Below are 12,191 nucleotides of genomic sequence, written 5' to 3'. Positions count from 1 at the left end.
CACACTTAACCCGACTGAACCGTTCTGAAAAAAATTGGATGTTGAAAAAAATGACATCCAATTGGATTTGAAATTCAGATATACAGAAATATTTGATTGGATATAGACGTGGATTTAGATCGAATTAATTTTTAATAAATATCTTATAATTAATATTCTTACATTTGAAAATCAGTTAAATTCAGTTCAAAATTTCAATTTGGATTAGGATATGAATGTAAAAATAAGTTTTGAATTAGAATGTAAAATCAGATTTTGGATTTAGATTCAGATATGACTTTTTGGTTCATATTCAAATCCAAAATTCGAATATGAATATGTGAATATTAAAAAAAGTGGATATGATTAAGCATATATTTAATTTGAATCTGATCTATTGACATCCGTAAGGCACTCTAGCTAAAAACTTAATGTCAAAATTAACTAATTTTAAAAGCATTGGAGTTTTGTAAAGTTTCAAGGCTTGAGTACCTAATTTCCTAAAAACTTGGTACCGACCGCGGTTAAGAGATTTTTCTTTCCTTATCCCTTTGTTTCAAGCCATCTTTTCAAAGATGTTTATCCTTCTTTGTGGTGTCAACTTACTATAACGGCGGAAAAGTTTGATATATTCTGGGGGTGGTTGATTATATATAGGCTAGTTCACAAGTATTATAATGAAGGAGGAAAAGTTTGATATATTCTGGGGGTGGTTGATTAATTATCTCATATTTCATAGATTTAATACGGGAAGCTTTTATTAATGTCGCCAAAGATTTAAGCAAAAATTCATGGTACACCAAACTAAGAATACTTCCCAAAGTTGGGTATCCTCATTTTTTGGGGTGGGTGGGACGGTATGGCACTGCCCAACCTAAAGTCAAAGCTCTTTCTTTGGGTTCTCCTTTTTCCGGGTCTAGAACTATGTTAGTACAATCTTATGTTTTAGCTTGCATGTAGAACTCAACCCGCTTTTTTTTTTTTTGATGGAAACTAGCAGCCTTCCGTAGACGAACTAGGGACACACCACATAGTGCCTCTAGCTTGTCTTTTTGCGCTATGTTTCTTGGCTCGATTGTCCTCATTTTATTTTTTCTCATTAACAAAGAGTCAGGGAGGGAGGGCCTGACCAAATCTCAAATTGAAGCATCACCATCATCACAGCATCATAATGTAATCAATCAACCTGTAGCCGCACTCAATGGAAAAAAAAAACTTAGAAACAATAATCTTTATTGTGTAAGGATAGAGTTTTAAGTCATTAACACCAAGAACGCTTCATTTTTTCCAATTAATATATTACAGTTTACATGGGAAAGTAAATTCAGAAAACAGAAATCCCACATGCTAATAATAAACACAAAAAAAGCGGAAAAAAAAGAAGATCAATACTATTTACAGAGGATTAAGAAATAAGAACACGATCAATATAATCCAGCAGCCCTTCAAAAAGGCAGGTGCTTTACAGTCAGCCATTTCAATGCCTGTTCTGTTGGTATATCTTTGTAATAATGGGGTTCCATAGGCTCTCCAGCTTCTTCTTCTCGTCCTCCAACTCTTCCGCATCAGCGAGCTCCGTCTTCTCTAGCCACTTCATCACTTGCTCGACTGCTTGCTCGACCTTCTTCCTTTTTGCAGTAGTGAGCTTGCAGCGGACCTCCCTTTCCTTCAATGCGTTTTTTACATTGTAGGCATATTCGTTCAGTGTGTTCCTTGCCTGCGCCTTCTTCTTGTACTCGTCGTCCTCAGACTTGTACTTCCTGGCGTCCTCAACCATCTTCTCGATCTCCTTCTTCGTCAGTCTCCCCTTGTTGCTACGGACGGTAAGATGGTTCTTCTGCTTGGTGGCCTTGTCCTCTGCAGAGACGTTGAGGATGCCATTAGCATCGACGTGGAAGCATATGTTTATATCAGGAACGCCGCGAGGGGCCGGAGGGATGCCGGAGAACGTGAATTTTCCGAGAAAGTTGTTGTCACGTGCCCTTGCTCTCTCCCCTTCGTAGACGTTAATTGACATACTGGGCTGATCGTCATCCATAGTAGTATAGATCTTCTCCCTCCTCACTGGGATGCTGGTGTTTCTTGGAATCAATGCATCCATGACTCCACCAGTGGTCTCAATGCCAAGGGACAATGGAGTGACATCAACAAGAACCAAGTCAGGCACTGCTTCCTCCCCCTCGTCTTCATCCTCGTGTTTGCTCAAGATGGCGGCTTGAATTGCTGCACCATAAGCGACTGCCTCATCTGGGTTGATGCTTCTGCAAAGCATCTTACCATTGAAGAAATCTTGAAGCAGCTGCTGAACCTTCGGGATCCTAGTAGATCCGCCAACCAGAACAATGTCGTCGATGGCGTTCTTGGTCATTCTGGCATCTCTCAAGCAATTCTCGACGGGCTCTAAGCACTTCTTGAACAAGTCCATGTTGAGTTCCTCAAACTTGGCTCGAGTAATGGTAGATGAGAAGTCGATGCCATGATAGAGAGAATCGATTTGAATGGTTGTCTGGACGGCGGCAGAAAGAATTCGCTTGGCCCTTTCACAGGATGTTCTCAGACGCCTCAGTGCCCTAGGGTCGTCGCTAATGTCCATCTTGTACTTCTGCTTGAATTTCTGAACAAAATGATCCACCATCCTGTTGTCGAAGTCCTCCCCACCAAGGTGCGTGTCTCCGGCCGTCGCCTTGATCTCCACGACTCCATTTCTAAAGGCGAGAAGTGAGACGTCGAAGGTGCCGCCACCAAGATCAAATACCATGGCCGTCTTCGCTTCCTCCGCACTATTGTGGAAGCCATAGGCGATGGCAGCAGCCGTGGGCTCATTGGTGAGACGCATGATGTTCAGGCCGGCGATGGTTCCGGCGTTGCTTGCCGTTGGGAGTCATTGAAGTAGGCAGGGACGGTGACGACGGCGTTCTCCACGGTGGTGCCGAGGTAGGCTTCTGCCGTCTCACGCATCTTCATGAGAACCATTGATGAGATTTCCTCAGCAGCGAAGTGCTTCTCCTCGTTCAAGTACTTCACGACGATCATGGGCCTGTCGCCAGGGCCGGCGACCACCTGGAATGGCCAGTGCTTCATGTCGCTCCGTACCCGTGAATCGCTAAAGCGCCTGCCTATTAAACGCTTGGCGTCTGCAGTAAAAAGTATCTGGAGCGTCAAATTGTGCGGAGTTGTCCATGGCAACCAATCATGCAATGAACAAATTCTGCTTGCTCTAAAGTGGGATTTGTCCATGGCAACCAATTATGCATTGAACAAAGCAAGGAAGAGAGGTTTTTACATAACCGGCCGGAATATTTTGAAAGGAGGGTAATACTGCACTCACCGAAGACGGTGTTGGTTGGGTTCATGGCGACCTGGTTGTTGGCGGCATCACCAATGAGACGCTCAACCTCCGTGAAGGCCACGTAAGAGGGAGTGGTTCTGTTGCCTTGATCATTGGCGATAATCTCGACCCGGCCATGTTGCCACACACCAACACAGGAGTACGTCGTCCCGAGGTCGACACCGATCGCCGGAATCTTTTCTCTTGCAGCCATTTCTTGCATGTGGGAGATTGAAAGTATTGATCTCACACAGTATTGAAGATGATGCATGTCCTACTGTACAAAACGCGTTTATATTTGTGGAGTAGTACACGCCTGTAAATATCCTTGAAAGTTCAAAGAAACATTGAGGAAAAGATAGATTCCTGCTTCTTGGCAATTTCAAGATGACCAGATCATCCTTTCGCTAGATTTTCTCGGCAAGAAAGCGTGGAGAAAGGGTGGCATTGTCAATCGTGTCGATTTCTTGGGGGAGCAGTTTACTTGGTTAGGAAGCTATTAGAGTCTACTTGTGTATTACGGACGCCGCGTGGGCCATGCGATTCGAGTTGAGGCATCCGCGGATCGATTATCATGCATTAAAATTAATCAGAAAGGAAGTTATGGAACATTCAATATGATCGTAAGTCCCACACCAAATAAATAAAATGTGGACTTCAAAGTACACCGTTTTGGGGCCTAATGTTTTGTCAGCTAATGCCACTAGTCTAAAGGTAGTTGTATGAAAATATTTTAACAAAAACTTAAGTGGTTTGATTTTAGTTAAAATCATAGTCACAAATGTTATGTTAGGGTTTTAAACCTTGTATGAATATAAAATGGCAAAATGGTTTTTCACGAAAAAAATTGGTAAATTTTAAAATAATTAATGTTTTGGTGAGAAAAAGAAAAGTGGCAAAGATTTCAAAAATGAACTGCAAAAAATTTGGAAAAAATCTGGTAATTTAAAACTGCAAAAAAAAGGCAAAAAGTGAAGAAACATGAAAAATAAAAAAAAGGGGAAAAATGAAAAAAAAATAATTGATTTTGTCTTTCATTTTTTTACAGAAAATCTGTTTTTTTTTTGCGTTTTATTCGTTGACCTGTTTTTAACGTTTTAAACACATTTTTCCTGGAATAATATGCATTTTCTGTTGCTTTTAATTAAAATATTCCAGATCACTTATATCAGAAACAAAAGTCAAACATCTTTGAACTCTTATTATAATATTATATATACAAGCTTGCATTAGTATTAATCATATGTTTAACCAAAAAGGCTGCTGTGTCGCAATGAACATGAAATATGATCACATTAATGTGATTTAGTAATTTTATCTCAAGAATCCCAAGATCAAATTAACCTTAAAGGGGGTAGTGTAGTTGGTTCTCATGGTGCGCGCGTTAGCATCAAATCATCAGATCGATTCCCATGGATGTTACTCCTTTAAGCTATAAATAAATTGTAGCAAACATGACTCGCTAATTGATGAGTATACCATAATTTCCCAACCAAGATATAAAACAGCCATAAACCAACTCGATAGTGCTGGATGATGAATGTTATTAAATGTCTAAAATTTAAAAAAGTATTGCTAAAAAATATACTAAACAAACTGTAGCAAGCACGACACTCTGGATGTTGCCAAATCTTACAACACACACACACATTTGTTATGTTAATTTTAATATAGTAATAATCAATATGTGATGACGTTTAAGTAACCTTGTCACATTTTAAAAAAAGTTGTACAGACAAATACGCAATTAGAGGTCAAAAATTTTGTACGCACATATGCAATAGAACTGTAGAAAAAACGAAAAAAAGAAATTATTTTTAAGCATGTAAATACAAATTACCATTGATTTTAAAACCATATAAAAGTTTATATATAGTACGTTATAAAAAAATAATGACATATAATTCCATATAAATTGTAAAAAGCACTTGCCTCCCTGTATCTAATCATATATAGTGAATGAAAATCATGCGCGCTTCTCATCCATTTGTTTGTCGCGCACATGAATTAAGAATCTAATTTTAACGACTAACGCGAGTACATGTTTATATTTTCTCAAGGGTGCGGTGGCATGTGACAATCTAATTATATTGAAGACAACAACATGAACATTATTATATGCATATATGAACATATATAAAAATTTACAATAGTTTTTTTCTTACCATCTAAATTAAGAATCCGTTGGTGGTAAAATCTACCATTTATGTATATATTTCTATGTCTATAAGAGGGAGAAGTGTCGTGGTCCATTATAAAATGCCTTTAGCTATGGCACTACTGGTTATGCGAAAAAGGAGATTAAATTGCGTGAACAAATATTTACCAAAAGGAAGATGGGGTATTATTGATTTTTTAAAAAGTAAATAATATTTTAAGTTTGTTTTTTTCACAATCCTTTTGTTTACCTTTATAAAAAAAGTTTTTAAGAGATTTTGGTCATTGCATCATCTTGTGCACAAAACATGGAATACAAAAGTGACGTATATAACTAGCTTCGATACCAATGAGCTGTCCCTTTTTCTTCATTCAAATCTGACTTGATCATTTCGTGACAACCAACTTCGTTTATCTTAATGTCCCTCTTAACCTTATTGAGTGTGACAGCCTTGTCTTTAATTTAAAAATTTTAAACAAACTAGTAGTTATTTCAAACGGAAATAAATTACATAATTCTGTCAAAGTGCATTTTATATGCGTGTGTTTTTTTTAAAACAAAATCTAATTCCTTACAGGCTGAGCAGAGGCAAGCTAGGGCTTGCATGGGCCATGATCCCATCTTAAGAATTGAAAAAAAAAAAAATTACATGTAAATTTTAGAAAATTTCACTAGTTATATATAAAAATTTTGAAAAGTGATTTTTTTGGCTCTAGTCAAAATTTAGAAACTTTAATTCGATCTCCTCATGAAAAATTTCTCGCTTTTCCCGTACTTATAGGTTTCAGGCAGGAGCAGAGGCAAGGTAGGGCTTGCATGGACCATGATCCCATCTTAAAATTTTTTTAAAGAAATTTACACGTAAATTTTAGAAAATTTCAGTAGCTATATAACAAAATTTTGAAAAGTGATTTTTTGATCTGAGTCTTCATATAGATGCGACGTTTAAACCTATGCTCCTGATCTGAGTCTGACTTAGTCATTGTGACAATTGCAAGCAACACCATGATGTGGATTCTTTATTGTTTTCACTAAAACTGAATAATTAAACTAAGTCAATTAACAATCATATTTGGGCTTAATAAACGTTGTTAAGATACGTCCAGTCATGATTCAACTCCCATATTTCTTGTTAGTTGTAAGGCCCACAAACATTATTAAAATACGTCAACTGGTTTCCATGAAATTACCTTAGCATGTAGCATCAAAGTGCGTCTGGTCCAATGTTAGAATTGAACCGAATCAGGTCTTTTGAATCGATCGAAAGCCAGGTACCATTATAAACATTTGTATTTGGTTTGATACATTTTTAAATAATATTTTTAACGAATTTGCTGCTTTTGCTTTGCAGCCTCACAAACAGCTTTCTCAATTCTCATTTCAAGACACTAATCAGCAGGGCAGGGACCTTAGCGACACGACTCCAGATAAAGCATACACATGACAACAGAAAGATTGCTTCTGATGACAAGAGAAAGAGAACGAAAATCTTAACCCAATCAAGCTCTAGCCATATTGTCATGCAGCTTTTTCGTCGATGGCAAATTTAGGAAGCGAGTCATTGGCCTCAGTTAACCACCGAGCCATCACCCAGGGAAGTCTTCATCACTTCTCCCGAATAAGAGCCACCACCATTACGACGGACAAAACCAGCACCACCAACAATAGAATGATCATTTTTCACTTTCCTGTTAGGGGTAGGACCAGCGCTAGTAAAAGGGCCGCCGTCCTCCACTCGATTACTAGCGTCAGAAGCTGCAGATTTTGCATCATCCCCATTGCTTGGAGAAGCATCATCCTCGAGGCGAGGATCGACCTGAATTTTAGAAATGGCACCTTCAACGACAGAAGAGCTACTACTGCACGGGAAACTTTTAACCGCTACTTTCTGTAACGTTTTTGCAACCTTTTCTGTAATAGAATTCACCTTGGCTGGTTTCCTGGTTGATGGAGAAATCTTGTGGCCTAAAGCCTCTGTTGGACCATCGAAGTTCGTCTTGCTCATGACACCAATTATAGAATCCTCACCATGGGACTTAACTTTAGGTTTTGAAAACGCGTCATCACTGAGAAGAGGGCCTTCCATCTCAGCTTTGAGGCCAGTTTCTCCGCCACCAATAGAAACTGGAGACCCAGATTCAGATTCAACACTGGAAATAGCAACATTACCCGAGTCACTTTTGCAATCGGGGTCAAGGGAAGAGCCATTTCTCCCCAACTGCTGCGTTTCCTCATGAATCTTAAACAAGCCCCGAAGTTCCGCTTCCTTTTCGTTATACTCATTTACCTCAGCAGTCTGATCTCTGGCCAACAAACGAAACACCTGCTCTGTTGCATCCTCAATCTTCTTTTTCAAAGCGGTCTCGAACTTCTTATCACCGATAGCATTTTTCACCGTGTAGAAATACTTCTCCAAGGAGTTCTTCGCCTTCATCTTCTCCCCGTGATCCTTTTCATGAAAATCATAAATCTCAGCATCCAGCGTCATCTTCTCTATCTCCTCCCCGCTTAGTCGCTGTATGGGGATCGTGATCTTACGCTCTGCGTTGTTGTGATGCACCCAAACACTCAATATACCATTGACGTCGATGTCGACGCACAACTTGAGGCCAAAACATGGTCCTCCTTTTCCGGAAAGACGTCCATGCTCTGACAGGCCACTCGTCTTTTGAGGGCTGAAGTCAGTTTCGCCAACCGATGATGTCAGGGCCCTCATGGACACCAACTGATGTTTCATCTTCGTATGGGCTGCAGAACCTTTGCTCTCTCTTCAAGGGAATGGCAGCGTCCATCGATACCATCAAATGGCGCTCGCGGTCGTTCATCGTGACAATAAGTGGCAAAGGAGTCACGTCCTGGAGAAGCAGAGCCGGCATATCCTTCTTGCCCTTTCTGGTTAAAATGGCTGCTTGAAGCGCGGCGCCGTAGGCAATCGCCTGATCGGCGTTGATGGCCTTGCAGAGCTCCTTGCCGAAGTGCTCCGTCAACAATTGCTGCACCTTGGGAATCCTGGTCGAGCCACCAACCAGAAGCACATCGTCGACGCAACTCTTCTGCATCTGGGCATTGCCCAAGCATTTGTCGACGACCGCTATACACTTCGAAAAGAGGTCGTTGTTCAGAGTTTCGAACTCGGCGCGAGTGATGGTGGAGCAGAAGTCGATTCCATCGTGTAGGCATTCGATGTCGATGGTGGCCTCCTTCGTTAGCGACAGTTCTCTTTTGGCCTTCTCACACGACGTCCTTAGGCGCCTGAGTGCTCTAGAGCTATCACGGACATCGCGTCCATGCCTGGTCTTGAACTTTTGAACGAAATGCTCCACCATCCTGTTGTCAAAGTCCTCGCCGCCCAGGTGGGTACCTCCGGCCGTTGTCATCACCCTGAGGGTTCCCTTCTCGATGGCCAGCGGGGGAGACGTTCAAGGCGCCACCACCAAGCGCGAAGACGAGTATAGTCTTCCTGCCCGCGCGCCCCACGTTTCTATTGAACGCGTACGCGTAGGCCATGGTAGCGGCAGCTTGCTCATTGATGATCCCGATGACGTTCAGTCGGGCGATGACGCCGGCGTCCATGGTGGCTTGGTGCTTGGTGAGGAAGGCGGGCAAAAGCATGTAAAAGCCGTTTTTTTGGTACATAATAACTTGCACAAAGCGAAAAAGAAAAATTAAAGGTCAAAGATGTCGATTGAAAGGAGTTAGGTTTGAAAGCAATAACTACAATTCCTGATGAGGTAATGTATAATGTTTTGATGAGGTAATGTATAATGTTGTAGATATAAATTCTATGATCAATTTGTTGGTAAAATAAAAAAATTGTATATGTTAAAGTCCATCACAAATAAGCTGTATTTGAAAAAGCAGCTCTATAGTTTAATGAAACTATAGTTTAATGGAACAAATTGCTTGAGCATTTGAATGCATTCAATAAATTAATTACTCAATTTCGCATTGTTGGTGTTAAGGTGGATGAAAAAGACCATGCCTAAATTGTATGACCATCTTGACTATTATTATTTATGGTAAAAACACTTTAAAACCGAAAGAAGTTAAACTATCTTGCTTTCAAACTAAGCTTCACATAAGCCAAATAATGAAGAAAATTTGATTGTAAAAGAACATGGTCATGAAAAAGGTTGTTAAAAGCATAAATTTAGTAAGAATTTCAGATCTCGATCTAAGTCAAAGGGTAGAGAAAACAGATGCAGCTATTGCAAAGAAGAGGGTAATTGAAAAGTTGACTGCCCAAAGCTTAAGAAAAAATATAAACAGAAAAAGAAAAAAGTCAACAAAACAAGTGTAGTATCAAATGTCGATGGAGATGTGTTGGCCATCTCTTCAAGTAATAATCTCCAATCTAATGTAGGGATTTTAGATTCTGGATGTTCATATCATATGTGTCATCATGAGTCATGGTTTGATTCATATACATCATGTGATAATGGAAAAGTATTGATGAGAAATAATACACAACGTAAATAAGTTGGAATTAGAACCATAAAAATAAAAATGTTTGATGGTGTCATTAGGATTTTAACAAAAGTTAGACATGTTCTAGATTTAAGAAAAAGTCTTATTTCTCTTGGAACACTTGATTTAATGGCTTTACTTTTAGTGGTGCTAATAGCATATTGAAAGTGAAGCAAAGAGTTTTAGTTGTCATGAAAGAAGAGAAAGTTCAATCCCTATGCTGGTTGATTGGAGAAACTGTAATAGGAACAACTGCCATCTCATCTTTTTTTATCCTTTTTAGATGATGATACTGCATATTTGTGGCTAGCTAGATTATGCCCCATGAGTGAAAGAAAGATTCAAGAGTTGCATAATAAAAATCTATACAAGGGTATCAAATCATATAAACTTGAATTATGTGAATGTTGTGTAATTGATAAACAGTGTATAGTTAAATTCAATGATATACTTGATTTCCATTTTTCCTATATCCATTTAAGTTTGGACTATGGATTTTAAGTAATGAGATTTACACTCAAAACACTTTTCTCCATTGTACATACAAGTGTCAATATGCATATGTGACCATAGCATAATAGGTCATTTGATAGCTATATAAATGAACAAGATGGACAAGACATCCTGTCTACCACGCTATTGTTCTGTCTATCCTATTAATGGTGTTATTTGTTTATTGTTTGACTGTTTTGGGAATAGAACACCATGTCCATTTTGTTCAGTGTTTGATTCATCTCTATCTGTACTATCCAACGTATGTTTGTTATTGTGTTGGTTTTGTCTTCTTATTTGTTACTTATAATGTTTGGTTTTTTTATAAAAATACTCAAGTGGAGTGTTTGAATAGCTAAGATGAAACAACATATATATATATATATATATATATATATATATATATATATATATATATATATATATATATATATATATATATATATATATATATATATATATATATATATATATATATATATATATATATATATATATATATAGAGAGAGAGAGAGAGAGAGAGATCTTTAACTCATAAAAAATTAACTTTTGCTATTTATACAAAAACAGTTCATGAAACATGAATAGTCTTATGTGGTACATTACTTCAAGATTTATTTCAAAAGGTGCTTTGTCAACCATTTCCTAATCAACAATGTTGCTATCAATTTCTAGCTTTTAACATGTGCTGCTTAGCAGTCCATGGTTAGCCATGCTTTAGTTGAAGGTCTTCTGATCATCTACAAATATTGATTCCATAGTAAGCATCTGAGCAAAGCCAGAAAATAATATGTATTAAACATAGATGGGTCCAGCCCATCTTATTCTCCTATGATCAGCTATTGTTGGCAAAAAAAAAAAAAAAAGCTATTTGTTTTAAATAATGAAATGCAAATTTGCAGCATATTAAAGAAAAGGAACAAAAAAAAAAGCAATTAAAGCATTACACCTGAAATAAATATCTATTGGCACAAGCATAGTAGAGAACTGTAGAAGTAGGGAAGCCAAGTAATAAATTACAACCCAACGAAAACAAGCTCAAAATTTTGATGGGAGAAAGAAATTTGTTAACTTTGCATGGAGATCAAGTATTCAAGTGTCAAACCTAATTGACGTCCATGAGTTCAAGAACAGATTTTGGAATAGCACATTCAAGCAAAAATGGAACGTAGCTTTTATACAAAATTACCAATTGAAAATCCAATGCTTGTATATCTTAAGAATAACAATGGTGATTGGCAATAGAAGGGGGAGAAGTACAAATTGAAGTAAGAATCTTGCTGGCTTTTGTGAAAAACTGGTCAGTTCCTAACTAACTAAAGCTAAAAGAATCCTCTGTAAACAAAAATGAGACATAACGTAAGTTAAATGACTGACACTGAAAAAAAAAACTAACAAAATAGCAAAACTCATAGTGTTTTCAATGGAAATCGGTGGACAAAGCACCCACACCATAAACAACTTGAGGCGGCATTTTTGCATTGACAATCAGCTAATCAGTCGCTCCTAAAAACATATAAAATCAATCGAAAAACAACCGGAAGACTCCAAACGGTTCAAAGGAACATGAAAGAAAAGAATATGGAGGAAAACAAATTTAACCTTATGTTTACCACCCACTCTTTTGTTGCCTTGGATATGCTTCATTTCTTCTATTCCACCCTAAAGCCCTCATTCAGAGGATGGAGATTGGGAGAAGCATGAACATTGATGGTGAAGAGCAGCCAGGCTTGCTAAATCACTGTGAGCAGCAGGAGATGGGCGAG

At 38.3% G+C, this 12,191-nt stretch overlaps 2 pseudogenes; both read right to left on the bottom strand.

Annotated features, from left to right (window-relative positions):
- Positions 1-1,358: 1,358 nt before the first annotated feature.
- Positions 1,359-3,521, bottom strand: LOC116254363 (heat shock cognate 70 kDa protein-like; annotated as a pseudogene).
- A 3,511-nt stretch (positions 3,522-7,032) lies between these two features.
- LOC116254351 (heat shock 70 kDa protein 1-like) lies at positions 7,033-9,077 on the bottom strand (annotated as a pseudogene).
- Positions 9,078-12,191: the final 3,114 nt, after the last annotated feature.

Source organism: Nymphaea colorata, chromosome 5, assembly GCF_008831285.2.
Source record: "Nymphaea colorata isolate Beijing-Zhang1983 chromosome 5, ASM883128v2, whole genome shotgun sequence".
Taxonomy (NCBI): Eukaryota; Viridiplantae; Streptophyta; class Magnoliopsida; order Nymphaeales; family Nymphaeaceae; genus Nymphaea; species Nymphaea colorata.
The sequence above is the reverse complement of the archived record's forward strand: the minus strand, read 5'-3'. Positions and strand labels throughout refer to the sequence as shown.